The sequence below is a fragment of the Leptosomus discolor genome, chromosome 2 (assembly GCF_034619465.1).
Source record: "Leptosomus discolor isolate bLepDis1 chromosome 2, bLepDis1.hap2, whole genome shotgun sequence".
Taxonomy (NCBI): Eukaryota; Metazoa; Chordata; class Aves; order Leptosomiformes; family Leptosomidae; genus Leptosomus; species Leptosomus discolor.
Window position 1 is genome coordinate 8554948 of NC_141392.1, and position 20249 is coordinate 8575196.

Sequence of the window (20249 nt, forward strand, 5' to 3'; positions counted from 1 at the left end):
TGCTGGTCTTAGAAAGTTAGAGTAGAAACAAGTTAGACTACACCATTCTGCACATTTTGGATCAAAATCATAAACTATAAGTGAGATGACTCGAGGCTAAACCATTTGGTAGCAAGAACTACTTTTTCCTCTGTATGTTTGTGCACTACAATACAGCTGTAGTCTGTAACTGAGCTCTTAAGGCACTGATACAATAAAAGAGTAATTAATTGAAGTTCACAACAAATTTAATTGCAGTCAAGTCTGTTACATGTATGCTTGGAGTGTTTGTGGTCCTTACCTGCTGGCCTACAGAACGTGATAAGTTACTTAAAATTTCTGGCACTATGTCAGGGCTCAGATGTACCAGCAATACCAGCTCTTACCTGTGGCGCTGCAAGACACCACTCATGCTAGACAGAAGGATGTGGTGTACCCAGAAATCATGGCAACACTATGCAGTCATGTTATGTCTGCAGATTGCCACCTTAAAACCTGTGGAAAAAGAACTGAGATTCTGAAAAATAATAAGAGAATCAGGAATTTAATAAGATTTAGATGCTTAACACTCTTAAGCCCTTATAAAAGTCGTAGCTAAGAATAAGAATGGAGCTTTGTGACACCTTTCTCCAGGTTTGTCAGAGAAGAGAAAATGGTGAAGAAGCATGAAACCATGACAGGTCAAAGCCTCCATGAATATCCTAGGCACTTCCTAACAAACATAGACATCTCTATGTTCAACTTGGGGGGGGAAGTTTCTGGATGAGGAGACTGGAGGCTGTAAGGTAAATTAACACTCAGTGTGTCTCAGTTGGCTTCCAACTTGCAGACATTGGCTAATAAAGACTCCCAAGGCTGGAGCTCACAGACACCAGGTGACCTATTGTTTTCTTACTGGAAACCACTTGCTTCTGGATTTTGAATCCAGGAGAGAATAAGGGTCTGGTAACCTTGAGGGCACATTGCCATGGTTTTGTCCCTGTTATGGCAAGAGAAAGGCAGTACTTTTCCTTTTCTTTTTTCTTTGGTCTACACATTTCAGGGGCTTTTTGTAAATTAAGAAAGTAGATAAATAGAGGCTTTTAAAATGGCATTTCCCCATCATTCTTTCTAAAGGAAAGCAGGTGTTTGGCTCAAAGGGACTTGTTCTCTTGATAGCACAGTAGGAGAGTAAAACTGCGTTGTCCCCTAAAGCAAAAATAAATAACTTCAGAAAACATGAGAACTGAGCCCTTGGTGAGAAGGTGAAATGGGTGTCCACCCTCTTGAACTAATTTATAACACCAAAGATGTCAAGTGACATGCTGAATGAAGAAATGATTTGTGGCTGAGAAAAACTTTGCAGAGATCCCAGAGGCTTGGCCAAAGGCAACTGTATCTTGATAGAAGTGATCGACTGCCAAACTAAAGAGTACTGTTAAGAATCTCATCTGGGAAAAGGGGGAGAGCTGTGTTTTCCAACTGTGGACCCAGGTATCCATAGCCTTTGCCAGACTGTGCAGTCAAGATGAAAGCATGCCAAGCATTTAGCCTGTTCACTGGGTGCCCTTTGGAAGGATACACAAATCTTAAGGAAAGATACTTTAAATACATCAGAAATGAAATAACATCAGCAGTCCAACTTTAGAAAGCATGCCACGAACAGGCATCCAGCTCTTCAGGCACTTGGCACAAAGTGAAATTTTGCACAGGGTTTGTTTAAAACTTGTACCCACTGCTTACTTATCTGCAAAAATTCCTTACCTTCTTATTACTCTAAGAACTATAGTTTGCATGATCAGAGCTTGTAATTCTCATGGCAGAGGCAAGGCCATAGACAGTTTATACAACTTAAGTCAAGCATGCCAGCTTACACGTTCCAGTTTAGACTGGTGGTTACCACTTGCAGTGAGATTGCCACATTTGGGGCCAGATCCACAAAGCCCACAATTAGGCAGCTACACTGCTTTATGTCAGCATTGGATCAGCCCGTTGGGGCAAGGCCGTGTCACGCCTTGTGTCATCCACATGTCCTCCTGCAATTACAAATGTAAAGAGGAATTGCAACACAGCGTAGAAAGATATCCTGTAATTCAGACTGCAAGGTGTGGGCAAAAGATGTTAGTAGTGATATAAAATTGACACTTGTGTGATGTGGTGATTCTCTATTTATTGCAAAAAACAAATTAACAAGTTAATATTCCAAAGTTAAGGATCTAACCATTCCGGTTTACAGGGCTATAATTCAGCCTAGGCTAACATGTTGCACACCAAAGGAATTTAGCCTTTGACCTGATTAGATGCTAGAGTCATCCAGTTCCATTCTACGTGTGAAACATCACACAGCTTTAATTATTAAAGCCCTGAAGAAAAAGGCCAGAGGTGCTACAGAGCCAGCAGGTGTTAAAAAAAGTCAGAGGTATCTGCTCCTTATATTACTCTCCACCTCCTGAGAAACAATAGTTCAGAAATCATATACACTTTCATGGGAAGACTTTCTAAAGGCAAAAGGCAGAGGAAAGAGGGAGATTTGATGTCTAAATCCTATCTGTGACTATGAAAATCCCCCCTTTGTCTAGAGTTAACAGAGCACTTGAGAACTTAATGAAACATAGATTTTAATTATGATATTTGGGAAATTACTTGCAAAGATCTTGTTATTGCTGTTGAGAGCAGCTCATTTTCTAGTGATGTTGAACAATAGCACACAAAAAAAGGCAAGTAATATGAATGCTAGTTCAGGAATGAAAGAAAAGACAGGACAGATTTAAATGCACTGAAGTCAGGAAACACCAAGAAATCTCCATACAAAAATGCTGAATACCTCATACCACTGTACTGGTACTACACAACTAGAGAATAATAAATGGAGTCCCTGTATTTTAGAATGGGAAAAGAGTGATCTGAGCAATAGCAGGTTCCATCCTGGGCTGTTACTCAACAATATACAAGAGCCTAGGAAGTACTAAGGTTAAAGACCATTCAAGATAAAAGGAAAAAAGAATAAAACACACTTGAGGTGTGCAAAAGGGTTACTACACACTAGATGCCACACGCTACTATGTGAAGAAGGAAATTATCTGGCTTTCAGAAAATCATTGGATACATTTCCAAAGGAACAAATTACTTTAATGTGGAGAAGGCAAATATAAGTACCAGCATTTCAATAGGTATAATGAACCAAATGACAACTGATCATATCAAAATACACAACTGAAGGACTGGAAGGTCATTAGATAAGCACCTAAAAACCCATTAGTCTGAAGCAGGATATATTTAATACTTTCATGAGTGAGTGACTTCGGTAACAATTGATAGGAATGCTCTAATCAAAGTCAGTGATCACATGAAGCAGGGGAGCACTGCCCATGCTGAGGAAGACAAGAGTATTGCACAGGAATGATCTTAACAGAATTCAGCTGCGTAAATTGCAATGCTATATCATCAAGAGAAAATTTATCTCACAGGCTCAGAGACCGTGATTTGCGCAACAAAGAAGGAAAAAGTATGGTATTTTATTTGATCACAGTCAGCACTTAAAAAGGCAAATGCAACTCCACAAAGCTTCAGGCAAAGTAGAAAAGGGAATTACTGAAACTATTGCACCATGCTGTAGTACTAATTCACCTGAGGCTGTGCATATAAATTCTCGTCATTGATATTCAAGAAAGGCAAAAGGCTGGAAAATGTACAAAGAAGGACTGTTCAGATGATAAGAGGAACGGGTAGCCTCTCTTACGAGAGAAAATTAAGGGAACTTGGCTTATTAACTTAGCAAAATATAGGCCAAGAGTGAATGTGCTGTTATTTCGTCTATGCTAAGTAACATAGACAGCAGAGTTCAGCACAGCCACCAGTGCAACCGAAAACTAGGAGAAAATTTGCAGCTGGCATAGAAGGTACAGCTTTCTAGTAGGGCTGTGAAGGCAAGAAGCTGCCTGCTTTGAGATGAAGGACATTAGATTTACAAACACGATTACAGTGATGCAGTGGTCTGCCACAGCGAGGGAGTTGAGTCAGCGAGCCCAAACTCTCACTTTTGTTACGAGTTTTCTGATAATCAGATTCTCAAACCGCACGCAGTGCTGTGGTCTGCGATCAGCAGCTACGGCACCATGTGTCACCACAGCCACCCAACATGCCAGGACAGATGCAGCACAAGTCCAGAAACGGAGCAGATCTCTCATGTAACTCAATACACATCAGGCCACAGTACCTGATGCCAGGACCCCAGCTGTATTTGTTGATATTAATTGAATACATACAGTTCTCATGGCCTTCAGCTGCACTGTAAAGATTTGTGCAAAATTGTTTCCTTCAGTGATTTTTTTTTCTCCTCCTTGCTTTCCTCATTCATCGTTTTAGCTAGATCTTTTAATTCCACATTTTAATCACTTTATCAGTAGCACCCATTTTTCTTTTGATTTCATGATGGAGGTCATAACTTTCCTCTGACACAGACGTTAGAAACAATAAAGGACAAAAAGATAAAGTTTAGTATTGAAACCAGCATGCAGAACAAACATTTTAGAAATGTAATTTGTAAGCTTTCAAGGCTGACCCAGATTGTATTATTTGGCATAGCAAGTGGGTGCACTGAAAGATGTTCTGATACTGGGAATTAGTCTTTGTTTTGATATGTAAAACATTTTGCAATTATATAATTTTAAAATTATTCTTTTTACTAAACTGCTGTTTCATGGCGTAATTGGAACAAATCTATGATTTCTAGCTCTATTTTCCCCAGTCTAATCTAACAGGCACACAAACTTATTGAAGAAAATAGCAGATACAAAATGCAGTGCCATGACCTTCATTACAAGCAGAGAAGCCTGAGTATTTTTGTTCTCTTCACTTTTTCCAGGACCCAAAATGCCCTGCTGAAAGGAGCTGATGCATTGTGCTGCCTGTGCTTTTCATAAAACTTCCTAGCAGGGATGAATGAGGGAAAAGAATGTTCAGGGTTGGCTTGGTTCAAAGTATGAACCGGAGGCCCTGCTAACTAGAGGCACAAATCTTGATCCAGTTATTCGCTTTAACCATTGGTTACATATGATCCCACAGAATTAGTATGATGCAAAGTTAAAGGGGCTTAGCTTAATTATGTTTTCAAAAATGTTGCAGCCTTTGAAATGTCACTGTTTTATTCAAAGAGAGGATTAAGAAAAAGTTACTATTCTTTGTACTGTTTCAAATACACTGGAAAGCTGCTTCAAAGCATCAAACCCCTGCCTCAAGCCCCCTGCTCTGTTTAATATCCCACAGAACTGGCCTAAGGTCCTTTGTAAATACTTAGATTTTATATGATAAAGAATGAGCAATGAAATGAGACACTTGTTCCCAATGACATTATTTGCTATTTATAAGTGTGGCATTATTACTTTAACAGTTTACATAGCCTTTGCAGAGAAGTGGGTTTCATTTCATCTCCTATGAATGGCAAGTATAGATAGAGAGCAATCAACAGAAATGGGAGATTATTTGGAGAATATTTTAAAATAAGCTTCCTGATAATTATCATATGACCCTAGGTTAAACAGTGGTTTCCTTTAGCACATGTGGGTCATTTGAATTCACTAGTCAGCATAAACATCACAAACACTGTATCTGGTTTATGATAATCTAGTAACTTGCCACTTACATCTTCAGAATGAAATAGGAAAACAAAATGCAAATTGAGTTACAGGCAGTAAACAAGTCAAGTTGCATTTTCAGGATTTATACTTCTAAAAAATGTGTAGAATTTTCTATCATCTAGCTAATTAACAAAATTTTACAATTTTCAAGTGAACTACAAAGAAGAGACCAGATGGAAAAAGAACTATATATGCACAATTACCAATCCAGAAAGTCAAAACGCTTCAGGATATATGTAATATATTGTGTATTCATTCACATATTCTGAATATAAAAATTCAGACATGACTGATCATTCTGAAAAATCCCTCGTTTTCCACATATTTTTGACAAGTGAAACCCATTTCAGCCAGTCTAAATCAGAGAAGATAAGAAACTGTAACATGGGGCTCACACTAATTTCAATACGTCTTCTACTGAAGTTTTCTCTGCTGATAAATTTTTCTAGAAACAGAAATACAAGTTGTAAAACCTTGCTAGAAGTCAAACAAAAGTGTTATTTGTAATTTTCTTTGGATTTCGTCAGTCCTTCAGTTTACAGTTGTTCCTTAAAAGTCTGTAGCAATGCACATGTGAAAGGCTTTAGTTCTAGCTTTAAGCCCTTCTTAGTTTTAAGATGGATAAAAAAGGGATCGTCACCTCAATCTATCCAGATTGGGTTTTCTTTTTTTCTCAGATCACTGGATTTATTTCTGCTTTTAACTTAAGCATAGAATTTTAGTAGGAAGGTCTTAAGACCTGTCAGGTCAACTAACTAGCATATTGCTTAGCAGTTCCATGTCCTACAGGCTTCAAGAGCATTATACATCTGGAATTTGATTATCTTTCTTTTTCCCCCTCTTTTTCTTTTAGGTTGGTTGGGGTTTTTTAATTCTTGTTTTGGTTTTGGTTTTGATGGGGGGGGGGGGGGGGGGCGTCGTTGGTTTGTTCTTTTTTGTGCCAAAATTGTCATCAGCAGTTGGTTAAAAAAAAATTTTGAGCAGTGCATTTTTTTTTTTTCTACCACAACCAGAAAGAATAATTTCTAGTTTAGTATTGGAACACTGTACATAATGCTTTTTTTAAAAGGTAGAAAATTTGTTTCACCACAAAAAGCTTTTTCTTCTGTGATTGACAATTGTTGTCACTTATTTCTACTTCACTAGTAATTCCTGTGAAAAGTGACTAACCATAGATTTGTATGCGTATATAATGTGTTGTCTTTTGAATTTAAGAGAAAATATCCTTCTTAACGAAATCACTTTTATTTCTGTGGGTCTTCTAATTTTCCTTAGGTGTCCCATCAAAAAAAAAAAAAAAATTCTAATGTAGTGACCAGCCAGGATTTTCGTAAGCTTCCACTATATAATAACCAGCTTGTACTTCGAGCAAGAATAGGGCTAGAACTAATGTCCTTATTTGTACAAGGGAAAAAGGGGACAGGAATGTCCACTGCATGCTGGGGCTTTGGCACGTGAGCTGAATGATCTTGCCTCTATCAAATACCCTACTCAGTTCTTTACTGTCTATTAGCTGGTTATCAGTATTTAGAAAATGGAGGACATTTTCACCAGTGTTCTTCTGTTGGAAACAGTTAAACAGCTGGCAGCCTTTTAAAGTTTTAATTTTGATTTAATGCTGTCTTGTATCTGACTTATGACAGAATGTCAAAGAAATGTGCTTCAGGAACCCGTTCTGACAATATCAAGACCTTGCATCTAACTTTACAATACACTAATGGTTTGCAGACAACTTCTCCTATGTTTATTATGCGAGGAAGTGGCTGTCTTCTCATGGGACACTAGCCCATCTGTTAGACAGCCAGACAAGATCAACAACAGAGCTGTTTTGTTAGATTAAAAATGGCAAGATCTTATTTTCTAGTATTGTTTCCTATATCTTGAAACAATGACTGACAACACTTCACCAAATTGGTCAAAATCATGCCAGAAAGTTAAAAACGTACAGGACATATCTACTGAATATGAAAATACAAGACAACCAATTTGGCAAACTAATAAGTCTACTGAAAAACTGTGTATTTGCAAACTCTGCATAGCAATATGGAGAGCTTAACTGGAGGAAATAATTCATTTATCAGTTTAGAGATATTTATAAAGCACAGCTGGACAAGACTTTAAGCAGAGGGTCACCCATAGTTAAACGTCTTGAAAGAGAAAAGTGTTTTGGCAGCAAGTGGGTTTTCAAAAGCTTAAATTTCTTAACATGAGAGCAGAGCTGCACTCACTCTGCGAAACATCACTGTCTCAAAAGAAATGATCTCCTCCATTTTCAAGAAGAGCCTGTAATGAGGAAAATAAGGATTACTGGACTCCATAAGCCAAATTTTTCTTTTGTGAGAGTGGGAAAGTTATTTTCTGTAACTCAGCTCATCATTTGTAAAATTTGGGAGCAGTAGTACTATTTTTAAAAGAGAGATTTGGGGACCTGTACTAAAGCTCTAGAGACAGCAAGATATCAGCAGGGTATCATACAAATATTTGAGCAGTATCTACTGCAAATGTCATTAAGTTGACACCTATTACCAGCAGAATAAGAAAAACAAAGATGGTATGAGATCAACTCCATAAAGCATCTAAATACATGCTTGTCAGTTCCTATCCAGAATCACATTTTATCTTGTGCTCAAATGCTTTTCTTAACATTGATGTTTTTTGAATAAGCCTCACACTTACTAAAGGAGTCCTGAAAATTTTAACAAGAACAACTTGAAATATATTTAACATAACACAACTCTCCATTCAGTCTCTTTAGAGGAGCATGGATGTGGGCAGAGCACTGTTGCTGAAAGCTTTCTTAACTCTTCCAGGTTTGAATACTATAAGTACTCAAATGCTTGTGGGAAAGCAGGGTGGGATGAAAACCTTCTATTGCCCAACAAAATCAGTCCAGGGAAGACCCAGAGCTGAGATATGATCTGTTCTGAACCCCCTATAGTCTCAACGATGGTAATTGCTTCAGAGGAAGTTAGCACTGACTGGAAGAAGCCAAAAATTGGCCAGACTGGAGGCAATCTCTTATGATATTCACATACAGAATATGGGAATTTCAGATGGTGAAGATAAAGGAATAAATTTATGAAGAAAGAACAAAGATAAAAATACTTTCTGCAGGGCTTTGAATACAAAGCTGGAGAAAACGGCAAGAATATAAATCCAGGACCTGCAAACAGGTGGGCAGGGCGCACTCATCAATTGTGGGGACACAATCATCATATATAAGCTGTGATGTGATGGTCTACAAATTGTAGAATTTCAGCTGAGAAACTAAAATTGAAACCACACAGTTGTCAGCACCTGAAGAAGGATGAAAAGAATAAACAACTTTCCCAATTCCTCCTCTTCCACTACAAAGCCTGTGTTCCTGCTTTCCTGTTTCCAGCTACAGTACAACTCCCGACTCTTTCATTTGGGGCAGTTCCCAAAACACAGACCACAACATCCCTTAAGTGCAACAAAGAGGAAGACAAACAAACAGAAGGCACATGACGAAGGTACAGCTCCGTGAGAAATGCAGATGAGTCAAAGCTTAGCTGAGAAAGAGCATGGTGCTTCCCTAGACAAGGTCACTGAGTTGGTGCTTGCCGTAAACACGTGTCAAAGTTTGGCTCGAATCATTATGCAGAAATATTTGACAATGCAGAGATGTTCTATGGTCATCATACCAAGCAATAGGTAAACCTGGAACTGTAGCAACAGACGTGGAAGACAGACAGTGAAAAATTGGAACTGAAAGTACCCAGCTTGGTAATAGATACCTACCTGGATCATTAAGATTTCCCCAGAATAAACAGCAAGGCCATCCAAGCACTCTACTGAACTCTTGGTTCAGCCTTAGTCAGAGCCTTTCAGTCCTGGAAGGTCTCTGCAACAGAGGTTATCCTGGTGTTAGCAAGGGGCTTTGGTGAACACATGATAAATTTGCTCTCAATCCTCTTTGCCATGCTTCCTTTCTTTTGCTCTGTTTTTGCATGACAGAGTGTCAGTGCATTGCTGCAAGGCCGTCCTGGTGGTGTGACAGTGTGAGCAAACGTACATAAACATCTCCCTTACTGCATTAGCTTGAGAACATGCAGTATAGCTGCCCGGAGCAGCGCTGAGGGTGCAGCAGCTGGAGTCAGACTGCTTGTGGCATGAAGACATTTATGGAGAAAAGAAAATCTTTTCATAACTGGCACTGAAACTGCCTAACAGCTGGTCACGTGCACATGTCATGCCACTGTAAAGATTCCTAAAAATGGGATTGATACTTCTGCATTCTTTTCTTTGACTATGCAAAATGTAAGTTCATTTGAGTAGCCCCAAAGCATATTGTTAACCAACTCCATATTTTCAGTGTTTGCTGGGGTTTGAAATTGTTCCTGAAAGCATGTAACAGAACTAGCACAGACAGTAGTTGTTTTAGCATATAAGTGCTTTTAGAATCAAGGCTTTGGCATCTCTTTCATCAGAAAACCTATTCTAAGGAATGCTGCTCTTATCTAGCAGATGTTCCACTGAAGAATTTGCTTTGTCCTTTGCAAAATATGGCTCAGAGCCCATATCCACTCCACAGTGCAGATAAGAGTGTTGTTTTTAAGGTAATGAGTGGAAGTCTGTTTCCCCATAGAAAAGCTCTTTAGGAATCTTTCACTGTGAAGAAATAAGCATTTCCCAATGATGATCTGGAATGCCATTTGTAAACAGTTCACATTTGTATGCAACTTTTAATACATGAATTACCCGTTCCTTAACTGAAAGAGCAAAGTTGAACATATAAAAGTATATTTAAAAATTAACTGGGTAAAAAGTTTTCAAGAAATAACTTGTTTAATGGATTTAATCCCTTTCTCTGCTCAGAAAGTATCTACAGTCAGTCTCTTGTTATTAATTCCTTCGGTACTCCTCTTTGTTAGTCAGAAGTTTTTGTGCAAACAAATTTCTCCCTACTCATTGCACACCAAATGCTGACTGTAAGTGTTCTCTCTACTATTTTAATACGTTCACCACTTGATAGATTCAAGCTGTGCAATTGGGTGTCTAAGTCACATGGCGTTGTTTATGTTCTCAGAATCCTTTTGCCCCTAATGATTTTCATATGGTTGAGACATAAATTCTGTTTTATGATTAAATGGAACTTGGCTCAGAAGAGCTAAAATTAATTTTTCAGGAGCATTTTGTACAAACAAAACTCCACTGACATAAACACATTAAAAAGGGGTTGTGAGCACAGCCAGAGTAAAAAAATCTATTTAGAAGATGCCAAACTGCTAGAATATTTTTTGTCCTAACAGGCCCAATAGCCATTTTTTTTCTCATCAGTCCCTAAATACCATGGAGTGATTGTGAACGTCCTTGATTCAGTATGAGCCTGTATGTAATACTTGTGTTTTACATAACTTAAACCTTCACATAAAGCAATTTTTCTGAAAACATGAAGAAGAATATATAATTTCACACCACTGTTTGTGCATAAATATTTCCAGGGCCAGCTGTCTGTCTGCCAACTGTACACAATAAATAATTTTTTATTTCCATCCTCCTAGAAAAGCAGTTTTCTTTAAAGCAAACCTTCACAATATGTGTTGTTTGCTACCATTTCAAGGCCTGCTACACTAATGGAAAAGAATGTGCTAAATGTAGCATTATCATGCAGGTCAGGCAGGGCAGCCCGGTACACATTTTCCCACAATCTCTGCTCATTAACATCTAGTTCCCCCATTGTGCAGATTTTTGGCTCTGTTCCATCAGAGCAGAGAAGAAAAATGTTTACAATATGCAAACTTGGAGGGACACAAAAAAAAAGGGGGCTTTGAAATGTCAGTACTTTGGGATGAAAAGTTTCAAAGGGGAAGGTAAGTCAAAGGTTACTAATGGGATGTCTGCAACACCTGCTTTTAGTGGAGGTTTCATAAACAAGCTTTACTTCTCAAGAACAGCTTGGCCTAGACAAAAATACTAGCAAAAATATCTGTGGCTAGCTCAGGCAGCCTGGTACCTATGAACAGAAAGGTCAGGTTTGTTATATCCTAACATGGCCTCTCACCCAGCTTTTATTGATAAAATGAGGTTGCCTTGATGGCCAACATTGCTTTTCACATCTTAAAGCGGAAGACACTAGCAACGTGGCACACACAGCCTCTGCAGGGGACAAGGAGGAAGGGGATGTTCAGCATCACTGCTGTAGAAAGCCCTGCTCTCTGAGGAAGAACTGAACTGCTGCACACAGGAGTGAGTTTTGCAAACTTCAAAGTTTCCCAGCTCAGCTAAATGGCCCTTATAAGGCACTTTCGGTTATTGTGAGCAAGTTTCATAACTGTCATAACAACTTAGAGACCTTCAGTACTATTTTTCTCCTGAAAGATCTAATGCATATTTCTAAGATTTTGACATTGAGAAGCAGACAAGAGAAGTGAAATCCTGCTAAATATTACAGAACCTTAACACTCAGCCACCACAAATGACTTTTACCCAGAGAACAGTCATGAAACCGAAAAGCAATACCTTCATCTCACAGGCAGCAACCAAGGAACAGGGCCGTGTAAAATGCTCGTCCTATAGCAGAGAGATCCTGCAGCAGAAACTACATCCAAGGCCCCAGAGACAACTTTAGGGATCTCCCTGAGATATGGTCCTTCTTGTTCAGCGAAAAAGTGTGGCTTATTCTACAAAAGCTCAGAAAATTTCCATTTTAATATAGAAGTAAGGAGAAAGCAGCGTGATAGATAAGCCCATAAACTGGTGTTTGGGTCTGATTATACACATAAATTATAACCCGTGAAACTTTTTCATTTTTTTTTTATCACAGAGTTAAGTACATTTACATGAAGTTGGTATTGAAACAGCAAAAAAGAGGAAGTTTTCCCCACATCAAAATACTATCACATGTTATCTGCTCTCCTGTTATTACCATTTATAATTTCTGACCCATAGGAACCAACAGAACTGCTTCAACAGGAACAGTGTTATTAACCATCACCAAATCAAGACCTTCTTAACACTCCATATTTATCACTAATGTTGAACAGAAAAAGCCCTAAGATGATGAATAAGATGGTGGGCATTATGATAGATTTAGGCGCAAACAGAATCCCAGGAAACCTGAGGAAAATACTTTCTAAGCTTTACTTTACAATTTGTGGAGCACGGGTGTTTGCCGCAGATGACAGAAAATAAAATTTGTTATGATTTGATTCCTTCAGCTGAATTTCATTTTTTAAACTGATAATCCCTCTTTCTATTTCTCCAGAGAATTGTTAGCACCATTAACCACCTCACATACCATGGCTGGGCACCAGGGACATACCTGCTTGTAGAGGACATGGATGCAGCATGAAGTTTTTTAAAGTATTTCTACACATGCATTTATCCAGATAGAAAATTTTCTCTTCAAAAACTTTCGTAAGCTACAATTGTCCTAAAAAGAGATCGTATACACTAATCTGGATGCATCTTTGTGGTGATGATGATTCAGTCACATTATTTCTGAACTGGATTGTATCTGGCCAGCTCAGAGCATAGGCAGAATACAGAATACTTCAGAGAAGCCATGAAGAATTTAATTTCTTTAAAAATATCAGACAACGGATGATTTTAATGCAGTTTAGAGATGGCAGAAACCATTTGTTTCACATGAAAACATAGAGCTGAACAGCAAAGTAAACACAGAGTGTGCACTCTGCATGCCTTACAAATATAATCTAAGTTTATTTATAAATACACCAGAAGCTGAGAAAATGTCTTCAATAAACTATTTGCATTTTTCATGTTTGCAGATATGCAACTCCAGAAGTTCATCTGGAGAGCTATGAGGTTTAGATAAGTTTGTAAGGATGACTCTGCTTCTTATTTCACATACGTTTTCCCACTCATAAATTCACTGAGCTTTCACTGCATTCAGTGAAGCTGCTCCTTTTTACACTGGGCTGAGATCAGAATAGGGCCTTTTGTGAATGCTATGTCAAGAAACATGTTTAAGCCAAATGTAAGCCTTTAAAGTAAGGGTTCTGCTTTTGGTTTATATAATGATACGCTATGGAGAATAGCTTTCCTATTTTATATTCCTTCCCTTCTTCTCATACCACCCATGACTCTTTACTTTGGATCTTTTCTTCTTGCCTTCCTATTATAAACTGCATCTCTTTTGCACCCTTTAAACAGCATATCAATGTGTTCAAAATTCCTGCTTTTTGACTGGAAAAGCATTCAGAATTTCTGGTAGGACTTTCAGTTGGGCAAATGGCTGTATGCAAGCTGAACAGTTCATATTAACTGCTGTAAAGTGATGGGAGGAAGCGCTGAAGAACCAGCGTCTGTTCAGCAAGACTCTCAGCGTAAGAAATTGCTATGTTTTGCCCCAACTCACAGAATCATAGAACAGTTTGGGTTGGAAGGGACCATTAAAAGTCATCTAGTCAAACCCCCCTGCAGCCAGAGGGGACATCTTTAGTTAGATCAGGTTGCTCGGAGCCCCACCAAACCTGAACTTGAATGTTTCCGTGGATGGAGCTTCTACCACCTCTCCAGACAGCCTGTGTTTTACCACCCTCATTGTAAAAAAATTCTTCCTTATATCTAGTCTAAATCTACCCTCTTTTAGTTTAAAACCATTACTCCTTGTCCTATCATAACAGGCCCTGCTAAAAAGATTGCCACCACCTTTCTTATAGGCCCCCTTTAAGTACTGAAAGACTGTAGTGAGGTGTCGTTGGAGCCTTCTCCTCTCCAGGCTGAACAACCCCAACTCTCTCAGCCTGTCCTCACAAGAGGGGTCCTCCAGCCCCCTGATCATCTTTGTGGGCCTCCTCTGCACTCACTCCAACAGGTCCATGTCTGTCTCATGCTGAGGACTCCAGAGCTGAATGCAACACTCCAGGTGGGGTCTCACCAGAGCAGAGGGGCAGAATCGCCTCACTGGACCTGCTGGCCACACTTCTTTTGATGCAGCCCAGGATACAGTTGGCCTTCTGGGCTGCGAGCTCACATTGCTGGGTCATATACAGCTTTTCATCCACCAGTACCCCCAAGTCCTTCTCTGCCGGGCTACTCTCAGTCCCCTTGTCCCCCAGCCTGTATTGGTACCGGGGGTTGCCCCAACCGAGGTGCAGGACCTTGCAGTGGGCTTTGTTGAGTCTCATGAAGTTCACATGGCCCTACTTCTCAAGCTCGTCCAGGTCCCTCTGGATGGTGTCCCATCTCTCAGGGGTGTCAACTACAAGTTATTCCAGGGAAGACAGGTACCTCTGTGCAGGTGCTAAATCAGAAGATGACAACATCCCCAAACAACACCATTCCCTTGACTGTGTAATAAAGAGACCAATCACAAAATAATGTTTGACCTCCAATTTAACTGTACAGGACTGAAAGCATAAACAACTAGAGGATCAGTGTGTTGCTTGGTATCACTCAGGCCTTCTTCAAACCTTCAGGCTTTATGCTGGTGTGCATAACAGAAATGTTGACACATCAGTTGTGTACAGCTTCTCAGAACTGAAAATTACTGCTTGAACAATCAAGAGCGCTGTTAATTCACTTATCAGCTTCAGCATCTGGGCAATATTCATCTGTATCAATTCTTTCAGTAACCAGTTTCTCTTTTCAGGACTGGATTTTTGTATCGAATCACTCTGTAAGTGTAGGGCTCTGGAAACGAGCTTAGCAGAGAGACATGAATATGTGGTAGTGGAAGCCCACCTCCCGTAGGGCAAAAATCTCAGCTAAAGCACCTTGGCAGCATATTAATAGCTATAAAAGACTCTTTCTTTGCTGACCACAAATATGCTGTGGTCAACAAGAGGTCTACTCACTGTTTTGTTAAAAACAGCGATGATTTATTTTGCTTCAGCCATGTGTGAAACTAGTCACCACATTATGAATAATAATATCCTCTTAGTCTCAATGGGGCTTTTTTTTATACAGAAAGATCCACAAAGCATTTAACTAAATACTCGATATAGCAATCTACTGGCTGACCACTAAAATATAGCCATATCTGGGATGGAACAGTGCAGCTACTTAACAATGCACAGTAGAGGAGGAGACAAAGAATAGAAAAAAATCCATTAGAAACCAAAGCAAGAGCTGAAATAAAATATAACTACCTTAATTAGGCATGAGTGTTGAGAGGAGCTAAAATTGTAAGTTTGAAAACCGCCCTGGAATCTCTATGCCTACAAGAAACCGGGAGTTTACACAGCTTTTCGAGAGGATGAACTCCAACTGCACAGTGCCCTCTACTGTGAAATGAAATCCGTAGAGGCTCAGAGGGGAGAAAGCTATGTATTAAATCTCTCGGCCTGCTTGGTCTCTGCAGCACAGTCCTGAGGTTATAAAATCTGAGGAGAACCGAACGCAGGTGGTAAAGGTTCAGCTGGGGCACACAGGACTAGGCTGGAGTCCTCAGCTGTGTGCATAATAGCTTCGCATCTGTGAAGCCACCTACCCATAACTGTTTCCAAAACAGCAAACAGGATGAGTAGAACAAAATTTAGTGATTAAGTGGCTTTTAAACATCTACATTTCTAGTAGTTTTTACATTTAGTTTAGTGTAATCCATTTCAGTATTTAGATATTATGATCCATCTCAATAACAGTTTGCAACACAGTGCAGCCAACCTTTGAGTGGCAAGCAATCCCCAGTTGGTTAGATCTGTCTATGTGAAAAAAAACCCAAGCATCAGTTTAAGAAAACAAAACAAAACAAACAAACAAACAAATCACCCAGCACAACTTGTCCCTGATGCTGCAACACATTCATGCTAAAATTATAGAAGTTCGCTTATACTTCTGATATTTAAAATAGCTAGTGCTGCGCTAGGGCATGTTATTTTGCTCTCCTAATGCATACTAAAAACGTTCTACTGAGTAAAAACATAGAAAGTTAAAATCATAGGGTTTCCAGCAGGGTACATGGAGGTACCCAGGAAGGTTTGAGCACAGGAAACATCTCAGAAGACCACAGAAAGAAAAGTCAGTTCAGTAGCAAAGGACAAATCCTGTGACAAATCACACCTCTATTCAGGAGGCTCATTTGAGCCCTGCAGTGGTTTCTTTCCTCTTGCTCCTGCAGTAAACCCTGACAGTAGGTTTTATTCCTCCCTACCCCCCAAACACATACATGCACACACACTCCACTTCAAGATCTGGGAGACCCCAAGAGGTTTGCAGCTGGTGTAATGTTTTTCCCTACCACCTTTTAGCAACCTGCAGGAAATAAAGGTTCTTCAGAGACTTTGCTTCATAAGCAAACTGCCTTTAGCTCCAGCATAAGGCATATTTCTTTAACCCTTTTATTCTCCAACATAAATACAGGGGAAGTAAGTGAACACCCATTCATTCCATAACAGATACCCACATGTGCGCAGACAGGATGTGTGGAGAACACCAGAGCTTAACGTCCTACAGAAAATATTCAGACAGGACCGCGGAGAGTATGGAATAAAAACCTGTACAGAGCAAAACATAATTTTCTGAACAAGTCTCGTGGAAGAGAGGAGACGCCCAGAAGCACCCTCAGTTCCAAAAACATCTACCGACCAGATGGGGCACAAATTGCTTGCACATAGCTCTGTGCGGTCCTTCGGCGGTTTTAAATAATGCCAGGCTGAGCAAGCCACTTGTTGGCCTTGAGTTGCCACGAGACTCCTGAGCCACACCTTACATGCTGCTAACTAAAAAAGATGTATATGTTGTAGTTCAGTCCTAAAATACAGTTTTGTGCATTTCCTTGTGTGCGTGTCATGGGTTTCTAAGCAAATATCATTACTTTTCAATTGTATATCATGCAGAACTCAAGTTAAAAAAGTAAAATGAAACAAAGTAAAAAAAAATTCTGAAAGCTATAAGGAATAATTTGGAAACACAATTGTTTTCTTAGTTTTGAAATTTTCCTATGAGAGTCTGAAGAGCATGACAAGATTTACATACACTGTAAACATCAAGGAGTGGTCTTAGTGATCTAATCACATCTGGTGGCAGTGATTTTGCTGGAGATGGGGTATACATCAATGGAGATGGCAAACAGATTCAGTTCTGAAAGTCACCTGTTGCACTCTCTCTCTAAACACACTTAGACATATTTCTGCTCCTGTCTATGCAAAATGTTTTAAATCACTCTTCCCCCCCCCCTTTTTTATATTTGGAAAGTCATTGTGGTCTGGCAGGGAAATATAGAGCTGGTCTAACGCAGGGAGAGGGAAATGTGTATATGTTCTGTATATAAACAGTGCAAAAAGGTCAGATTTCAGCTTGACTCACCTTGAAAGGTACAACGTTTTGTACTTCCTGCTTTTTGAGAAATCAGACCTTTAAAATGCTCACCCAACATCACTTTCGAAATTCTAGATCATACATGTATTTTATATGTAAAGTCACTGTCAGAAATACAAAATTCCTTCTTTATTATACTTCAAAAATTTCACAGTTAACCTCTTATGTTACTATCTCCTGGTTAACTGATTTCATTACTAGCAAGCAGAAAGAGAAGGCTGAAAAGAAATGTAGATGATTTATAGTTTAGAAAGGCTTTGAAATAAACTAAACATTTGCTGCATTCAATAACGTTCTTTCACTGCTGTTAGCATAGCCCAATAAGCACAATAGCAGTGGAGCTTTTGGATAAGTTAAGAGCCTTTTTTTAACACAGTACAGAAAAAAAAAACCCAACTTGTTTACACTTTAGCAGCTGCTTAAAGGTAACAAATGAAGCTTAAAAAGGCATATATTAACATCAACACAAGATGTTGCTCAGGCTTGAAAATAAAAAATCAGAGCTCCGTTAGGCTTAGACATTGCTATTAGATTAAAAAGAAAAATTGTGTTTTCCTCTTACATTTCTGGAGACAGACATTGTTTGCTGAAGAATGTAAAATTTAGTCCCCCAGGGAATGCCAGAGGCTTTTTGGCAGACACTCTGAAACTCAAGTTGACTCTTTTCTGTAACAACTAACATTAGAAAGAAAAGGAGGGAACAAAAGAAAAAGGAAGAAAAGGAGAAGGAGACATAATTAATTTCAGTGTTTACATGGCTCTGGCTTCTTGAATCTGAAAAAGTATCAGACTGCAAAGACTGGACTTAATCTAACTTTATACAATTGACAGGTGGACTTCAACTACTTCTAATTATTCTAAGTGGGTATTTAGTTAGTTATCTTAACTCTTTTTAGAAGAACAATGGGAAAGAATACTCAAGTTTATAAGAAAAGAAGAAAATGTGCTTTCTCTTATTTGTACTTGTTTAAGCTCTGTGCCATCTAACAATGTCAGCTTTGTGCCTAGAAAGACCAGTTAACTAGCCTAACATCAGGGTGGGCATACATTTTACTGCCAACATCCCTCCAAACATCGTTTAACAAATGTTCTCCATTCAAGCTGAACAGATGGAAGAAAAATTACTCTGAGGAATTGCAGTCCTATAGGCATAAATTATACGGATGCTTAGCAATAGGAGTGCTCAGGCTCAGGAGGATAGAGGTTGCTATAAAACTGACTTCCTTGCTTGGGCATGAAAGCCAAGGCTCTCTTCACCCTAAGTAACTACAGACTAGCAAAATTACTCCCGGTTTTTTGGGCATACGTAGCCTTGTTGGCAATTTTCTAAATATCTTCTACTGGGGAAAATTCTGTATCAGTGTCAAAGCTCAACAAATCAAAAAGTTTCTGATTGGTCTACCCTCAACACTGTTCTCTTTCATATTTAAAGATTTGAAAATGTAATTGGCTTTCCCTGTTCTTCCAGTATAATTTTATTACAGATTGTATTTAAAAATCCCATCCTTGAAACCCAACTTTTTTAGTCCTCCACGAATCTTGCCCTGGAACCTTCTGCTCCATAGCTATATTTGTATAACTACCTGTTTGTATGCAGTACTGCAGACTCATTCAAGTACTGCTTTACCAGAGGAATAAAACGTTCTGCGTCTACTTCTGCCTCCACTAGTATCCTCTGAACTGCTTTTCATATTCTTTCTTGCTCTTCCAAAACACCCTTTCAACTACGTATGCCAGAAGTAATTGTAAAAGAGCTACTGCACATGTGAGAGCAGCTCTATGGTAAAGATGCCGTGGGTAAGGAAACTGAGGTTATCAGGGCAACAGAAAAAGGGATAGATAACCAATTCAGGTCCAATCCACTGAATGGGAATAGATGCAAACTGACCTGCTATAATGGCATCAGTGAAAAAATTTGTTCACCTGAGATCATTTCCTGGTAAATAGATGCTCTTATCACATATTATTAATAATTGATTATATACAACAACACAAAGGCCTTAGAAACGAGTATGCAAGCACATTAGTTCAGTTCACCTTGCGTATATGTTTTATAACACTGATATGTGGCTTCATTTGATTTCTTCAGGCTGTGGTCAAGTGATTCTTTTGACCTACAGCAAAGCTTTTGGGATTGCACGTGAGAAGTTCCAAGCAACTCCAGCAAGGTTACTGTTCAGTAATATTGTCTAGCCAGACCACTAGCTAGATTATGCAGTAAGAATACCCACAAGAAACAATTAAAGGAAAAAAACCAACAGCTCTCCATACGCGGAACTAGGGTCTAAAGTGCTTCTCACAATTTAAAAGTTTTAAAAATCTGAGTAATCTTTGCACAGTGAAGGAGGTACACTAATCAAATGACTTGCAACAGATAGTTTGCTGAAGGGCAGGTTAGAGAAACATAAA